Genomic DNA, 17,871 nt, shown 5'->3' with positions numbered 1-17,871 from the left:
AGAATAACTTAGCAATGCTGACTCTAACTGTCTGGGTAAGGATAAGGATTTTTACTAGAAAAGAATTCCAGGTAGGGGAAAAATAAGCAGAACTAATATACAACTATAAGAGCCAAGAAAAACCTGGAAAGGCAGATTGAAAGAGGTCATATGATGTTGTAGTGTTAATATCCTAATGGGGGAGAAATAACAAGTGCCTATTTAGGACCTTAATATCTTCCATGTGTATTGATTGAGTTAAATAAGGAAAATATTGGAGGGGGGAGAGGAGTTGACTTTATTATAATGGTTTTTAAAAGGTTAAGGGAAGGGAGGGCAACTGAATGAACAGAAATGAAAAAAGAATAGAGAAAGGAGAGAAATAATAAGGTGATACTTAATATTTCTCATAATTGGGCGAGTGAAAAGTATTCATTGGAGGAAGAAGTAGGGGAAGTATCATATGAGCCTTACTTTTACCTTATACAAACAAAAGATGACTGAACACATGCGCATGCACACACATGAAATTTGGTGTAGAAATACATCAAACTCAAGAATGAAACTAGTAGAAGTGAGAAGAAATGATGTTAAATAGTAGGATAGTATCCAAGAGGGAATAACTACAAGCAAAACAAACTTTCTGATCCTGAATTAGGGTAAAAGATAGGAAAAAAGGAGACAGAGGGAGGGCAAGAAGGAGGGATTTTTAATTTATTTAACTTTGTTTTCAGGCAGATTAAGTGAATTTTGCCCAAGAGATGTCTTTGATTTAGAAATGACTTCTCTTTGTTACTGTCATTGTAAATTGTTTCAATCATGTTTGAAGACTGCTGATGCCTCCATTTGGGGTTTTCTTGGAAGATAATGTTTTGGTTTGCCATTTACTTTTTTAGCTTATTTTACAAATTAGGAAATAGGCAGAAATGAATGGCTTGCCCAGGATCAGACAGGTAGTAAGTAAGTAAGTTGAACTTAGGTTTCCTTGACTCTAACTCTAGTGCTCTTTCCACTGCACCACTCAGCTGCTCAGACGACTCATCTAGATTATACTAAACCTTGTGCGTAGTTACTTTAGGAATATTCATATAAAGTATAATGGCCAATGTTGGTCCCAGAGAAGACTTCCCTATCCCCTTTTGTAGGAGTGGAGGAATACAAATATGGAATTATACATATACTGTCAGATTTGATTGAGATGTCAATTGGTTTTGCTGAACAGCTTTAAAATAATTTCTTAATTTTTGTTATGAAGGATGATGACTCACTGACTTGTAGATGGAGGCAGTAATCATAAATGAAGATGATCTAACACAAAAGATAGCAATACTAATCAGATTAAAAATATAGACAGAGACAGTTGGACTAAATTAATCATTGGGCCATTAATTCTGTATCTTCAACAGAAGAATTTTTCATTCTTTGGTATAATTAGGGCAATGCTGCTGTATGGCTCAGAGCTAAAGAGTCTGAGGGATGTAGCTTTCAGAAAAGGTCTTTCAGGAGATCTTAACATAGCGTGGTAGGAAGTACATTTGATTTGGAATCAGAGGATCTTAGTTCAACAATTAACTCCACTCACATAGTTGACTAGAATCACTTAATCTCTATGGAGGTTACTATCTGTAAATGGTAATTTCTTCATCTGTAAAATGGGAGGGTATCTGCAAAGTACTCTTTCTTGCTCTAAATCTATAACCCTTTAACATCTAAGTTTCCATCCCAACTCTGAGGTTAGAATCAATAAATCAATAAGTATTTATTAAAACATTTATTTATGCTAGAACTTTGCTAGATTTTTGGGATAAGAAGCCCAAAATGAAATAGCTTCAACCCTTAGAGAACTCATAGTTAACATATATATATATATACACACACAAAATAAATGCATGACAATTGGAGACAGGAAGTACTAAAAGCTGGAAACAATAGTAAATGCTTCATGTAAAAGATGGTATTTGAATTTTTTTTGAAGGAAACATCAGGATTCTAAGATGGAGGTGAGAAAGGCTTGCATTCTTGGGAGATAGGAAAGTCACTGAAAAGGCATGGAGGCACCAAATGGCACAGTGGATAGAGCACAAATCCTGGAGTCAGGAGGACCTGATTTCAAGTCTGACTTCAGATACTCATTAGCTGTGTGACTTTGGACAAGTCTCTTAATCCTCATTACCTCCAAAAGAAAAAAAAAAAAAAGAAAAGGCATGTCATCAATTAGGGAATGGCTGAATAAGTTATGATACATGAAGGTAATAGAATACTATTATTCTCTAATGACAAACAAGAAAATTTTAGAAAAGTCTGGAAAGACTTACATGAATTCATGTTGAGTAAAGCAAGCAGAAGCATCACAACATTGTATACAGAAACAGCAAGATTGTGTGATGATCAACTATGATAGCCTTAGCTCTTTTCAGCAATTCAGTGATCCAAAGCAATTACAATAAACTTTGGATAGTAAATGCCATTCACATCCAGAGAAAGAACTATGGAGATTGATGTGAATCAAAACATACTATTTTCACTGTTTTTTTTCTTTCTTGTGATTTTCTTCTCCCAACATTCCTCATGTGGAAATATGCTTAAAATGATTGTACACATATAACCTATATCAGATTGTTTGCCGTCTTGGGGAGGAGAGAGGTAAGGGAGAGAGGGAGAAAAAAAGTTGGAACTCAAAATCTTACAAAAATCATTGTTGTTTAAATATAATTGAAAAAATACTATATTATTAAAATAAAATTTTTAAAAAGTAAAAAAAGAAGGCATGGAAATGGGTGGAGGTAGAAGAAAGAATGTCATGTGTGAGGAAAGACAGAGCTAATCTAGTTGGACTATAGCATATGAGATGAAGAACAAATTAGAAAAAGCCTAGGAAATATAAGTTGGAGCTATATTATGAAAGCTTTGAAAAGCCAGAGTAGCTTATATTTGATTTGAAAGTCATTAAGAAACTAATGGAGAATAATGAGTAAGAAGGTGATATGATCAGAACTTTGATTTAGGAAAATCATGTTAATAGAAAATTAACTGAAGTAGGAAAGAAATTGAAGGTAGGGAGACTAATTAGAAAGTTATTGCAATTGTCCAGATGAGAGGTAATTCAGATCTGAACTAAGATGGTGGTCATGCTAGTAGAAAAAAGAAGGACGCCATGAATGGAAAAACAAAAGGTTTGGCAACTGATTCTCCACATGGGGTAAAGGAGAATAAAGAAACAAAAATAAAAATGAGACGGGGACTCTGGATGACTGGAAGGATGACAGTAATCTTTACAGAAATAGGCAAGTTATCAGAACACAATGCTAATAGGGTCATGGGCTACATCCGTGTTGGGGGCAGTTGGCTTCCATCTATTTCCTAATCACAAGTTGTGTCCTTGACTTCAATCAGCTGCATGGCAAATATGGGCACTTAGCCATAAGGGATACTTGGTGGGAGAATGAATATGGATTTACATATATTTCTAATCTCTCCTAGGAAAAAAATAACCTCAAATTGTAATTTAGTCAGCTCCATTACTTTGCCTTCTCTCTTTGGCTACATGCCCATTGGCCATTTCACTGATATTTATGCTACTATCAGAAGATCATGGGAAACAACAAAAAAAAATGCTCAAAGTAAAACTAATTAATTTTTCCACTTGTCAGCCACTCTGGCAAGAGATTTAGCTGGGGGGGGGGGAGGATAATGACACTATACACTAATCTGAGGTTTGGGGATTGTCTCCTATGACTATGAATAATTGTGATTTGTCTATATATTAATTGATGCCGCATCATGATAAAACAGAATGGATAAAGACCTCTGAATAGTTGGAAAGCAAGGAAATCTTTTAGGGAAAGACCTCTTCTTTCATCTGGTGAGTTCTTTTTGATGTCACCTTTTGAAAAGGGCCAGTGTCAGAGTACTGAAGAAGAAAGGAACATTTTTGAAGTTGAAAATAAAAAAAGCAGAGCAGTGAAGTCAAGTGAATTGATCTAGTGCTAAGAAGAAGCTTGAAAATTAAAATAAAGATAAATTTGTTCTCCTAGCCATCAATGTTGCTAGTTGCCCAATGTCCTTAGTGAAGCAAAAGTTTCTGACAGGACAATTAACAAAAGTCATTCTTGATGTCTATATGAAACTTTGCTGCCTTGAAAGGAGCCAAGACAAGAACACTAAAGCAAAGAGACAAGATGGAAATTTTAGCAGACACCTTTCCTGTGAGCTGGTAGCTTTGGTAGCCAAAAAGCAAGCAAGCAAGCAAAGAAAATAGGATTGAAAATGACCTCTCGGTCTTCCCTTTGCTCAGTAAGAACTAGTAGATGTGAATACCCAGACCAACTCTAATGAAGACGAATTGTGTGAAGACCATCCTTGACATTAGTATTCCAGAACTGAAGGAGCCCCTCACGACCTGAGGGTGAAAAGGCTTCCTAGGACAACACAGTAATCATATTAGATATTAAGATTATCTACCCACCAGAGAAAATGAGCTCAATAGAACCAGCAAAAATTCAGTACAATAGAAAAAGCAGAGAAAATTATGTTGCTCATCAATATTTAATGACTATTAATAATTAATAACAGTTTTGCTTTCTAGAAGCAGAGACACAGCAATTTTATTTTCACGCCTTCCATTATCATCTTCCGTAAGGATCTCTTATGCCAACTGTTCAGAGAGTTGGGTAAAAAAACCCAACCAAAACAACCCACTGCCAGTATCACCAATGCAAAAGAAAGAATGAATCTGAAAAGTTTGCTGAACTTTTCTATAGTGGATTAGAGAATTTATTTTCACAGTGAGTTAGGCTTTCAAAAGAGTCTGATATTTCCTTCCAAAACCATCACCATCATTATTATTATCTTTTTAATAGAATATTTCTTTATTTTTATTAAAGCTTTTTATTTTCAAAACTTATACACAGATAATTTTCAACATTCATCCTTACAAAACCTTGTGTTCCAAATTTTTCTCGCTCTTTCCCGTAGATGGCAAGTAATCCAATATATATTAAACATGTGCAAGCCTTTTATACATATTTCCACTATTATGCCACACATGAACATCATCATAATTAACAACACTTATTAACAAAATAACATAATTAACAACACTGTATGTCAGGCATTGTGCTTAACTGCTGGAGAGTCACCAAGAGGTTCACAATCTAATGGAGAAAAGAAAAAAAAAAAATATATATATATACCTCCTTTCTACATAATTATATTCTTTCTTTTCCCTTTCCCTTGCTTTTACCCCTTATGAGATTCTACTTTTGGGACTGAAGGGGAGAATCAAAAAAAATTTGAGGAGAAAAGGATTAAGGAAGATTAAAAAGAATCAAGGAGAATTAGGGGGAAGATATCTATATTTTTTTGCATGAGACAATAAGAATTAGTAACTCATGCAGGATCACACAATTAATAAATTAATAAATAATTTGAGTTTCAGGTCAAATTTGAATACAGATCTTCCTAACTCCAGGACCAGTGCTCTGTCCACTATATTACTTAGCTATTCCGGGGGGAAGATCTCCAAGAAGTAGACTCAAGAAAAAGGAGAAGGTAGTTGATAAGACAAGGCAAAGTAAAAAATAAATCTAAGTGAAAGAATTAAAAGGTAAATTAAATTGATAGAGAAGCCTAGTGAGTGGTGTAAATGAGTGAAATAGTAGGCTGACATAAGACTGAAGAAAAATAGATGTGACTGAAATGTTGTTGAGGCTAAAGAAAGGAAGTTGAGTATATTATAAAGTAATTTAAGGGGACAACAGTCTATAAAAAGTTTAACTAGATTGAAATAAGTGTAAATATTAGCAAATAGTTTTTAAAAGCTAAGATTAAAAATCTCTACCATTATGGAGAGTAGACATTGCACAGTGTGAAATGTTTGCATTTATAATATAGCTGAGTTATTTCCTTACTGAACAGACGTCTTAAAGAACATTTTAAAAAGAGAACGAGGTTTTCCTAAAGGAAAGAGAATTTAAGCTTCAAAAGGGAACAAAGGAAATTGAAATGGAGAAGGGGATGGTCTAACTATTGTCTGAGTATTAGAGAATGGAAGAATGTGAATTGAGAAAATAACAGTTTTGGAGTATATATAAATATATCTTACTTCACAAAACTGAATTGTTTGACTCTTTTGGGAAGAATAAAGATCTAATCTAATCTAATGAGAATTAGCTGAAAACAAGATAATTTGGGTTTAATGTCAGGAAAAAACTTCCCAATTATTGGAGTTGAACAATTTATTCTGTATATAATTTGTACTTAATTGTTTACATGTTGTCTCTCTCATTAGATTGTAAGCTCCTTGCTTGATATCCTCAGCATTTAGCATGATGCTTGAAAGATAGTAGGTGCTTAATAAATATATGTTGATCAGCTGCTTGAATGTACTGCCTGGAGAAGTGGTAGTTTCCCTATTCTTGGAGGTCAAGCCGAAACTGAACAAATGCTCATTGGGCATATTATATAGTGGGAACTCCTGTCAAGTATGAGTTGGAGTTGAGAGCAGAGATGGTCCCTTTTAAATTCTGTACTTTTGTAATTCTGTGACCCCTCTTGTGACTAATAACCCCAGCAAAATAAAGCATCAGAAGTGGGCCAGTTGGCTCAAGCAAGCCATATTACATGATAAATGGATAATAATCAACATAGCGAAGACACTACAAGTAGAAGAAATTAGAAAAGACTTCTTGCAGAAGGTAGTATTTTAGCAGGAACTTTAAATCAGGAGGTGGTGATGAAGAGAAAGTGCATCCTAGGCAAGGGGAATAGCCAGAGAAAACTCTTAGAAGATTGGGTCTTGTTTAAGGAAGAGCAAAGGAGGCCAGTATCACTAGATGAAACAGTGATGTGGTGGAAGTGGGGAGGGTAATAAAGAAGAGTGAGTGGGTTGTGATGTTTGAGACTAGAAAGAGAGAGGAGGCAGTTTATAAAGGGTTTTGAAAGCCAAAGGATTTTATATTTGTTCCTGCCTTCACATCCAACAAGCAACTAAACAGGAAATGACCATATATATCATTAATGTGTTATTATTCTTTTCCTATTTTTGTATCATTTTTTTTAGTATATTTTGCTTTTTGTTCTGTGATTCTGACTTAACTAATGGGGTAAACCTGAAAGGGAAACTTTAAAAAACACAAACATTTTATTCTTGTTTCAATTATTTTCCAGCAAACTTTGACTAAATATGGGCAGCAACTATTTTATTTTTGCCTTTGTAATCCCAGCACCTTTTAATCTTTTGTACTCCCAGCTCCCTTTTCTACCCACTTCTTCATTTCATATCATTTAAATATCCCCTCTCAGTATTTCTTTCACCTCTATCTCACGTGAGGATGTGGCCCTTACTGTATCCTTAATTCCTCTGCGTACCATCTTTGCCAGAAATCGGCCCCTTTATGATCCCTACTCTTTGTTTTTTAATCTCTTCCTGTCTTCTAGCTGCTTCTCTGTGCCTACAAACACTCCCATGATTTTCACATCCTTAAAAAATCCTCATTTGATCTGAACATCCCCTCTAGCCATTATCTCTCTTCTTATATCCTTTCTCTCCTCCCAAGCCAAATTCATTAAAAAGTTGCATACACCTGCTGCCCCACTTTATCCACCCACTCACTGACCTAAAGCCAGGAGTCTGTCCCTACATAGACAAGAAGCCAGAAAGATCATGCTGAGGGTCCAGTAGAACTGACTTAGGGGACAGGGCTAAAGAGAGCAGTGGATTCTCCATTAGAACCTTATAAATCAGAGTCCAACATCGGACACCAATATATATATTAATAAAAAACTCAGCCAGAGACACAGTCCAATGGATACTAACAACAATAATACAGACAACAATTCTGTTGGGATCTGCCTCATGTGAGATTATAAGGAAAGATCTGTGAAAAACTTAAATATTATACAGGGTGTCCCAGAAGTCCCAGTGCAGCTGTAAGCTTTAATAGCTTAAATGCTTATACTGAGTGTTAAACACTTATACAAGTGTCCCAAAAATCTTGTGCAGTTGTAAGCTTTAAAAGTTTAAATGCTTATAAAAAGTGTTAAACATTAAACAGGTGTCCCAAAAGTCTCAGTGCAGTTGTAAACTTTAATAGTTTAAATGCTTATACTATCAAACATTATACAGGATGTCCCAAAAGTCTCAGTGTGGTTTTAAGCTTTTAAAATTATATATATAATAAAATTATTATTTAATTTTTAAAATTAAAATTATAATATATTATCTATAATTAAAATTATAATTTAAAAATTATATAAAATTATAATTAAAATTATAAAGCTTAGGACAGTTATAAGAGCTTACAATGCATTAAGATTTCAGAATACCATGAATACAGATGATGATTATTATTATGAAAGAAGCAAAACCCCTTACTCTTCTAGATTTCTGCTTACACTACAGATGAAGAGCTTTGTCCAACATGGAGATTAGAGATTACAGACATTAATCATGGGATCTGTCATTACCATCAGTACAGCTTCTTCTAGACCCCAGGTGTTGGGCACCCAAGGCCAATGGAACCTGAAAATGGGCAGAGGGACAGAGGCTGGCTGACCCAAGCCGCTGACACATGGGCGTCTGGGACTTTTTTTCTGGAAAATTGGCCCCAGAACTAAGCTGGAGACCTTTTCCACCTCAAATGCCAGAAGGTGAATAAATATCTTGATTGCATCATATCGCTTATTAGTTCAGTTACTACGCCAGCAGGACTTGTCTCCCAGAAAGAGGTCAAGTGGCAAAAGTCCCAGGAGAGGCCACATACAGCATACTAAGCATGTAACATTAAGATGAATAGGTCACTGCTGGATAAAGCTTCAGACTGTGGAAAGGCAGAACAGAAGACTAAGGAAAAAAGATCAGTGTTGAAAAACTAAATAACTAAATAGAAATGCAAAGTAAAAAGGGCAGCATGGGATTAGTAGTGAATTAGCCTGATTCCCTAGGAGGGAAAAAAAATGAGGGCTCATTTCAAAGTTTAATGTACATAATTAATATTTTTTTCATAATTTTCTTAACTCTAGATGACCCACAAAACATTAAATCAAGCCCTGATTTTTAGTTCTTTGGTTGAAGTGTAAATACTCATGTGGAAATTTTAACAGTCAGGGAGGTTCAGTACCAGTTGGCTCCATCCCTTCACCTTCAATGCTTTGAATATTTTGAAGGCAGGTTTTGAAGTTGCCTCATACTAATGGTCTGAACAGGAGAAAATGGTTACAGAATGGCTGGGAAAAGGAACAAACTGTGCTGAAGCCCAACAAACATAATGTTATGAACAGAAAGGAAAGGAAACAGAGAGAGTCAACAAAAAAAGCTATACTTTATATATCTATCTATATATATATTTATACACACACACACACACACACACACACACACACACATACACACACACACAGAGTATAGGTTCTGGCCCCAAGCTGAGAAAAATGGGTTATGTTCATAAAGACAGAAAGTTAAATGAAAACTAGAAAAGTATGGAAAACAATGGATAAATATGCAGTGAGAGAAAGCAGGGCAAAAATTCCCAGGAGAAAAAAAAAGACAGCAAGAAGACTACTAAGAATAATGGAATGACAGTAAGAAAACTCAGAATGCTTCTAAAGAGAAATAAGAAAATTAAAAGAGAAAATAAAGTTGGCTATCAGGATTAAAATTAAGGTGAAATCAGAGTTGGCTCTCAAAAAACCCCAATATGACAAAGGAGAGATAGGCAGTTTGGAACAGATATTGGAGATTTTGTCCAAAACCATAGAGGCTCCAAGAAAGAGAACGACAATCAAAAATATGGATGTGGGAGAAATTTTGATAAAACAAAGGACAATATCATTGGAAGAACATGTAACTTTTTTTTAGAATTCAAAGCAATCAACCTTGAGGACTGGATACATAAGATAATCTAAGGATCCTGGATCTCCCAGAAAAAACACAACAAATTGAATAACTTGAAAATTATGCTGTAATAAATAATACAAGCAAAATTATTTATAAATATTGAAAATAGACATTAAAGTACTTATTGATAAAATTTACAATTACTAACAGATAAATCCCAAGATTTAATCATGAAAGAATAGTGATTAAAATACAATTAAACTTCATGATATAAATGTCAAACAATATTGGAGGGAGTCAAGAAAAAGGCATTTAATTATCAAGGAAAATTAGTTTAAATAACCCAAGAACTAGAGGTGAATTTCCTTGTAGAGAACAACAGGGCAATATCATAACATGCATAAGTGGAGGGGCTGGAGAACAAAGGCATCTTCATCACTCATTTTATTAAGAAGGGGTGAGAACCCTAGAAGATCACCTTTTCTGTGCTTGTTCAACTCTAAATGTCTTCGTAAGAGAGAGAGTTAGGGATCCTCTGGATATTTAGCATCCAGAGAGAATGGATATATATAATATAAATATTAGAATAGACAGTAGTAAATATGAGGGTATAAATTGGAACCTTCAACTAAAAAAAACCATAATGACTTGCATTATCTGGTCCCCCAAAAGTCTGCCAAATATCTCTAAACATTGCCTTATTTGATACTGATATAATCCTGATATAAAATTAAAAATTCATTCATAGGTACTGATACCAATCATATTTATCAACATAAAGAAACATTTTAGTATCTGTTTATCATATTTTCAGAGCACAGTCTTATAGTACATAAAAATCAATGGGCTCCAATATGATTTTCAGCAAACCTATATAATCTCTAATTATATCAGCAAGATGGATACTGTTGGAATTCCACAGAAGCCATAGGGAAAGATTTACACATCAAAGAACTAACAGCAAAAAGGGGAAGATGTATAAAAGGGAAAATGATAAATTAATGAGCAAATGCTAGGAGATTCAACTGAACTTAGCAGATTCTACAGGGTTACAGTTGATGTCTCAGCTTAAGTAAACAGGGGCAATAAAGCTGAGCCAGAAATTCTTCTATCACTGCCCAGTTAATTACCTAAGTTAAAATTTGATGTCTCTGCTAAATTCTGCAAGCTCTAGCTTGTATGATTATCTGTCAAAAATTTTTTTTGGGCAATATTAAAATTGTCTTACTACAATCCTCACAATAATACTATAAAGGAGATGTAATACTACAGGTATTACATCAGAAATGTGATGTCAAGACTTGCAAGTGATTTGGAATTTAGTAAGGGAGGGCTATGCAAAGTCACCAGACTCACATTCTCTCCAAAACCATCAAGGTCCAGTGGCCAGATATAAATCACGATGACTGGAGATGGTCCCAGATGCAGTGGGAGACCTTGGCCTTTTTAAGCTAAGTTTGACTGAGGGAAAGCCCATTGAGCAATTAAGTGTAAGAAATGAGGCAGAAAATAGCCTCTTTTACTAAGTCAAAAAAAGAGAAAAATCAATCTGGGAAGATTAGACCCTCCAAATTTATGGCCAAAACAGAAACAGTCTGTCTACATAAGGTATATAATTGCCAGTGCTCTGTCTAAAGGAATGTAAATTTTGATTGGGGACTTCCAATATATTGGGGTTTAGGGGCTACATTTCTTTCTTAAGAACCTTATATGCAAAACACTCTTATTGATTGGCCACCCCTATAGGTCCCAGTCCAAGCTCAAGTGGTCATTGTTTGGATCCTGATTGCTCAGAGTAAATGTAAAGAGCTACAAAATATTACCCCTAAAGGAGGCTCAAGAAATTTATATGACTTTTCCATGATCATATAGCTTAGTCAGTAGCAGAGCCAAAATTTGAACCCATGTCTTTCCTGATTTCATGCAAATGCTCTTTTCATACTGCCTTGTTTTTTTTTTTTTGTTTGCTTCTTTGCTTTTTAAAAAATAATACTAAGAAAAAAATCTCTTCAAGAATTTAAAAGCAATATAAAAGATATTAGAGCAACTAGGGGTTGCAGTGAATAGAGCTCTGGCCTGAAGTTAGGAAGAATCATTTTCTTGAGTTCAAATATAGCCTCAGACATTACTAGCTGTGTGACACTGGGAAAGTCATTTAATTTTGTTTGCCTCAGTTTCTTCATCTGTAAAATGGACTGGAGAAGGAAATGGAAAATAACCTCTAGTATTTTTGCCAAGAAAACCCCAAGTGGGGTCATGGAGAGTTGACACAACTGGAAAGCAACTGAACAACAAGAATAAAAAATATTATAGTTAAAATACTATCAAGTTTAATATAGTATGAAATTTTATACACAAAGCTCCAAATCTCCCAGTTCAGATCAATCATTAATCTCAAGATAGCACATTCTCAAATTTCATCTTTCATTTACTTAACCTCACTCATTCATTTATCCATCCATCAATCTACTCATCTATCTATCTCTTGTGTACTTAATTTTTTATTTATGAGGCAGATGCCCTTAATTTGCTCAGGCTGGAAGTGGTCACTTACAGGCCAATCCCATTTCTCACTATTTATAAGCAGAAAGCCCCCAATCTCAGTGACTCATCATATAAGTGTTAGACTTAGCAGGGACACTGTAGTCCTCCAGAACTCTAGAGCTCAAGCAATCCATCAGCCTCTGAAATTACATGTTCCAAGACATCTGGAAAATTTTAATTAATTTTAGCATAAAAATAAGTTTTTGCAAGCAACTAGCTAAAAATCAAGTAGTCTTTTGGATCCTTTATACCAAAAAAGATCTGAAATTATGCTTGACATGCTTAATAGCAATCAAGAAATATGCTGGATAAACATTTATATTTGTTAGTGATCTTTTAATGTCACAGTAATTAAGAAAGGAACCAAGGCAATTATCTATAATAGGTGTCAATCATATTGCCATTGTAGCCACAACACTCCAGAGTGGCACACGACCCATTACCAGATAAATATGTAATTGGAAAATATATAATAAAATAAATAAAAATAGAATAGAATATAGTTAGTATGTAGTTTTCTATATTAGTATAAGGCCAGCAGGGATCTTTATGTATGGATTAGTGGTTCTGTTTCCATTTAAATTTGACATCACTGATTTAAGCCATTCAAGGAAAAAAATATTTTTCTCAACTTATATTGAATGTTTTGATAATACTTTACTTTATATTGCTACTATACATCAGCCTTGACATCTTTTTCTCAGTTTGACAAAGAATATAGAATTCTGTGAAGCCTTTTTTTCCCAGAAGAATGTAGAAAGGACCAGTAAAATCTTTGGATCAGCATCCATTTATTGATTATCTTCTGGATTCATAAATCTCAAACAAGAAGGGACCTTAATAAGAAGCAGAGTGGTACAGTGAAAATATAACAATAACAATAACAACAATAATAAAAATGCTTTATATGGTGTTTCAATATGGTTTCCAAAAGCTTTACATGCCATCTTGTTTGATCCTCACATAATCTTATTAGGTATTATTATTCCCATTTGAGGAAACTGAGGCAGAGATTAAGTGACTTGGTCAGGGTCACACAATTAGACAAGTCTAATAAACATTTGAACTCGATTTCCCTGGTTTCTATTCCAACACTGCAGTAGCCACTGCAGTCAAAGGACCCGGATTCACATTCAAGCACATCATCTCCCCTCCCAGGCTTCAGTTTTAGCATCTATAAAATGGTACCTGGGAGAAGGAGGAGGGAATTTCATTGACTTTGAGGTTTGGCCCAAAGATCTCACAGCTAACAAGTATCTGGGGCTAGACCTGAACTCAGGAAGATGAATGTTTCTGACTCCAGATCTGGTGCTTTATCCATTGAACCACTTAGCTGTCCCTCTAGAGAAAAGAATGTGATAGGGACTGGACCTAAAATTCTATTGTTGTGGGGAACTCTTGGATGAAGAAATTCCCTTTAATGAAGGCTTGTACCTCCAAGCTTTAGAGTCTCAGAGTGTTACCCAAATAGTCGTATCCAACTCAAATAGAAAACAGAACCTTCAAACCATCCAGAAAGATCCATGTAGGCCCCATAAAAACTTAGAAAATCACATATTTAACATTTTCCATGTTCTGTTATATTTTTATTTATTTTGTGAAATATTTCCCAATTAAATTTTCATGCCATGGGGAAGGGGAAAAAACTCCAGCCCTATATGTCTCTAAGGTCAATTCTCTCTTTATACCATGTTTCTTCTATACCTATACAGTAAATACATAAAATTTAAATACATTAATATACCCAATAGATATGAGATGATGAAAGCATTAAGCTCTTTTAGTTGTAGATGTCTGAAAAATCCTTGAGTATATTACAGGAATTTTAAATTTCCCTTTATTATTTGGAACTCAGAACCATGTCCCTCATGAGAATTAGTTAACTAAAATTTTTTAAATATTAACCTTACCTGAATAAAAAGTGTCCTATGGGATGTAAAAATTAACTTAAAAGTCTTAAGTATTGATAAGAAGTCAGAGGAAGAATCTCAATAGTCCCAGGCTCCTCAATCAGCTTAAAAATTCTCTAAAATGTAGTGTAATCTGTAACCTATTTTTACCCATTTACCCATAGTTTGATGAAATTTTGTTTTCTTAAGGGATGTGTGAGATTGTGACTGAGTTTAACAAAATTCATCCAAATGACATAGAAAAAAGTAAGAGATGATAAATCTATCTTTTTTTTTTTAACTTTTATGGTCTAAGAGGATGTGCGAGATTGCAATATGTTGGAGAATTATTTCTCTATCACTCTGATGTAATTTTGCCTGAGAATCCATGTCAAAATCCTCATGATGGATCAGATTATCTCTGAGGCCTGAAGCTATACTTGAGCATAATAATAAAACCTAGGGTTTGCATCTATAATTTCTGTGTCATGGTAAATATATATATATATATATTTGGCAGCTGTTAACCACATGAATTCAGAGAGGAGATATTTCTTCCATAACAAGTAGGTGACAATGCTTGAATTAAGACTTGAAAAATAATAGAGAGTTGAAGATTCAGAGGAGATGAACAAATATGTTCTAGGCATGGGGGGGCAGTCAATGCAATAATGCACAGATATGGGAAATAAAGCCTGTTTATGAGAAGCAGTTTACCTAGATCATAAAGTATGGAAGGGCAAATACTATACAATAAGACTGGAAAAGTACATTGGGGGACAGATTGGTTTCAAATGTCAAATACAGTGTTTACATTTGATCCTAGAAACAATATAGAACCACCAGAATCTATTCATAAGGGCAATGACACAGGCAAATTTGCAAAGCAGTTTCCCAGGAATTGCAAACACTAGATTGCTTAAAAGCTATTCTGTTTTCTTCAATGATCTGGAACTTTCTAAATCTATGTCATAAGAATTTACAAAAGTGTATCGACATTCATGTCAAGAAATTAGAACTTCAGCTAATTTTATTGTCTGGGGTTCTTAGTGCTTAGTAATCCCACAAGAAATTACACCTTTCCTCTCTTTCAGTGCAGTCCAGTCATTGATTCACAAAGACAGAATCTGTTATAACCAGAGAACAGCACCTTATCCAACTTTATAGACTGCCTTGATAAGAATGATTTTTTATCTACTTTATTTTAGGGTAGGATGAACTATAACAGTATATCACATCTTTTTAGTTGGAAAACAAAAAAAAGAGAGGAAGCAGCATGGTATAGTGAGAAAGAACATGGAACCTGCACTCAGAGACTTTAGATCAAGTCACAGCTCTACACTTAATAGCTATGAAGCCTTGGAAAACACATGGAATCTCTCAGTTTCTTCATTTGTAAAATGGCATAATTGAACTATGTTTTAGGGGGCCATTGTTAAGAAAACATTTTGTAAGTCTTAAAACACTCTAAAAATGAATGATCACTAATGTAGCATATGTAAAATACTTTGTGCAGATTCTTATGTTATGTAATACTGGGGACACTAAGTGAATTTAGACCTCAAAATTTATAATCCACTCCCCCAAAAACCTATCATTTTTAAGGTAAGAAATCTGACCAAAATAAAGTAACTTGCTCAAAATTATACAATCAGTATACACGGGAGCTGAGATTTGAAATCAGGATCTCTGACTTCACATTCAATATTCCAGTTTCTAGTGGGAGGATGAGGTGGGGATAAGGTGAGGAATTAGATGGATGGGAAAGACTATGGAAACCTGAAAGGTAGGGGATTAGAGAATTTTAAGCTAGAGAGAACCTTAGAGATCACCTACCAGACTCCTCATTTTATAAATGAGAAAATTAAGGTTTAAGGCTTTGAAATGACCTGCCTAAAATCACAGAATAAGCAGCATGTCTGAGATTCTAATCCAAGTTTTTTGATTTAATGTCCAGTGCTCTTGGCACTATTCCTACTGCATTACATACCACCCTAGTGAATCAGAGCCCAACACACTGACTTTTTCTCTAACACAGATAAACCAAAAGGGCGAAATCTAATTCTTTTCTGAGATTTTCCTTCTCATTTTCCATAGCCCAGCCTATGATGCTGCTTCGTGCTCAGCTAGAAGACTCTAAGTAATTCTAGCTTAATTCCCAAATGATAGTTTTAAACCAAATCACTGAAGGGGCATGGAATGAGAAACAGCATGTAATCTGTTTTCTTCTTATATTTTTCAATAAGATAATTTTAGTACTTCTTTAATGAAATATCATCAATTTTGAAATTGTTCAGTAAAGTGGGAGATACTATGACCTTAGCTTGTGAAATTTTTTTAAACAAGTAAAACTTTTATTTTATTTTTTTTTAATGATTGAAAGTATTTTATTTTTCCAATTATGTGTAATGCATAGGAAGCTTTGGACAGGACTCTCTTTATCACAGAAACAGAATTCAGCCATAAAAGTAAAGAAAAAGAAGAAATACAAAAATAAAAAGAATGAAAATGAGCAAGAAACAGAAAAAAACCTTGAACATAGAAAGCTACTATAGGGACAAGGAAGACCAAAACACCAATTCAGATGAGTATAAAATGTCATCAGAATTGGTCTCAAGCCCACAGAGGCTTCTTGGAAGTGTTCACAAAAACTTTAAAAGGCAAATAAGAGAGATAGAAGAAAAAATGAGAAAAGATATGAGAGGTATGCAAGAGAAAGTCAACAGCTTTGAAAAGAAAGGCAATTCCTTAAAAAACACAATTGGCCAAATGCAAAAAAAAAAAAAATCCACTGAAGAAAACAATACCTTCAAAAGTAGAATTAACCAACTGGAAAAAAAGAAACACAGACACTAACTGAAGAAAATCACACACTACAAGAGGGCAAATGGAAGCTAATGACTCTATGAGACATGAAGAATCAGTCAAACAAATTAAAATGAATGAAAATGTGAAATACCTTATTAGAAAAACAGACGATCTGGAAAATAGATCCAATTTAAAAATTATTGGTCTATTTGAAGGCCATGACCAAAAAAAAAAAGATCTTGGATAGCATTCTTCAAGAGATCATCAAGGAAAACTGCCCCCCAAATTCTAGAAATAGAGGGGGAAATACTTATTGAAAGAATCCATTGATCATCTTCAGAAAGAAATCCCATAAGGAAAACCCCAAAGAACATTGAGCAAAACTCCAAAACTATGATCTCAAGGAAAAATACTGCAAGCTGACAGACAAAAACAATTCAAATATCAAGGAGCAACAGTCAGGATTACCCAAGATCTGGCAGCTTGTATAATAAAGTATCAGAGGACCTAAAATACCATATTCTGGAGCAAAGGTCCTGGAGTTACAACCAAGAATTAACTACTCAGTGAGACTGAACATTATTTTTCAGGGAAAACAATGGATCTTCAATGAAGTAAGAGACTTTCAATTATCTCTATTGAAAAAACCAGAATTAAACAGAAAATTAATTCTACAAACACAGAACTCAAGAGATGCATAGAAAGGTAAACAAGAGAGAAAGATATAATATTTAAAGGTTAAACTGTTTACATCTCTAGATGGAAGAATGACATCTGTAACTCTTGAGAACTGTACCTATTACTGAGACAAACTGA

At 34.4% G+C, this 17,871-nt stretch overlaps 1 protein-coding gene across 2 annotated transcripts in view; it reads right to left on the bottom strand.

Moving 5' to 3' along the window:
• The window catches only part of FAM124A (family with sequence similarity 124 member A), a 113,447-nt gene that overhangs the window by 54,483 nt on the left and 41,093 nt on the right, over positions 1–17,871 (bottom strand). The window lies entirely within an intron of this gene.

Source organism: Antechinus flavipes, chromosome 3, assembly GCF_016432865.1.
Source record: "Antechinus flavipes isolate AdamAnt ecotype Samford, QLD, Australia chromosome 3, AdamAnt_v2, whole genome shotgun sequence".
In the NCBI taxonomy this organism is placed as follows: domain Eukaryota; kingdom Metazoa; phylum Chordata; class Mammalia; order Dasyuromorphia; family Dasyuridae; genus Antechinus; species Antechinus flavipes.
The sequence above is the reverse complement of the archived record's forward strand: the minus strand, read 5'-3'. Positions and strand labels throughout refer to the sequence as shown.